Source organism: Belonocnema kinseyi, chromosome 6 (genome assembly GCF_010883055.1).
Source record: "Belonocnema kinseyi isolate 2016_QV_RU_SX_M_011 chromosome 6, B_treatae_v1, whole genome shotgun sequence".
NCBI lineage: Eukaryota > Metazoa > Arthropoda > Insecta > Hymenoptera > Cynipidae > Belonocnema > Belonocnema kinseyi.
In genome coordinates, this window is record NC_046662.1 from 145,461,319 (window position 1) to 145,462,732 (window position 1,414).

A 1,414-nucleotide genomic window follows, 5' to 3' on the forward strand; every position below is an offset into this window, starting at 1 on the left:
GCTACATTTAAGTGAAAGTTTGGTACCAGTTCTGTGATGCGTAAGCATACAAGATTTAAAACTGGTAAGTTATGTACTTATTTTTCATATCACCATATAATGTAACTTACCTCGTTCATTGTAGGATCACAATGATTAAATGTTTCGCGATGAATCAAATTCTTAAAATCATTTTTTATATGCATAATAATTGATCTATTTAAATCAAATATCATAATCCTTAATATGTAATGTAAACTGTGTCTATTTCAACGATGTAAACATAGGCAGCTGCCATTTAACCCCTGTGCCACATTAGCGCCATACACTAGAACGGAAAGTATTGTAACCATGCCCATACGACAAAATTGTGCTCATTTTTTGCTACACTACTTTGGACAAAGATATTATAAGCATAGATGCGGCACGGGAGGTCGGAGTGGGAGAACGGTATATATATATATATATATCTAACTACATTGTTGCATGCCTCGAGGTGCTGCCCTCTTCAACTTTTCGACGTTTCTGTGGCAACCGCGTCGTTTTCCTACGTCTACGGGAGGGGTGGGGCCAAGGCGAAAGCCAAACCGAAAGTGCCAGTGATTGTCTGTTTCTCAATTTTCGCGCTTGCCTGCGCCAGCCATATCTATAGCATACTCGGGGCTATCTATGCACGCCGAAAATATTTTAAATAATGAGGACCTAAAATTATTATATTTATTATTATGTTAAAATTAAGTAATTTCTTTTACGGTTTCTTTTTAAAAAAGGGTCATTTTCGAGATACTAAATAAATTTAAAAAGTAAATAAATTTTTAATTAATTCAGAATTAAGTTAAATGAAAAAATTTAATAAAGCTTAGTTAAATTAATTCCTGGTCTGGTTTCTTTTAAAACAGAGTTTTTCGAAATATTATATAAATAAGTTGAAAAAAATTCTTGTCAAATTTTAGAATTGTAGCGAAATTTCAAACACTATTTTAAAAAATATAATTTTTACAAAAATAGTGAATTAAAGGTTTGAATACTTCACTGTATAAAATTATTATACATGTATTTTTAAATCCTAAAATATCTTATTATTTTTTCGCATAATTAAGGTATAACTAAAGCAGAGCTGCCAGATCGAGGATGAAATTTACACCCACCATACCTACCGTTTGGGAGCCGAAAAACAGAAGATGCATGATTACCACTGTGAGTTCGTGTGTAAGCCGAAAATGCTCGATTCGACTTCGGTTTTCTGCTGTGCGATGATTGCCGATCTGAAATCTTCGGAAGACTTCGGCGGTCTTCTATTTATATCTCGACCCCCATTTGAAAGAAATGGAAGAACTTGGCGAATTGAATGTTTCGCATGATTCTTCATTTCATGCATGAGTCGATTTTGAGGTTATGTTTTTCAGGTGTATATAGTACGAGTTTCATTACTATT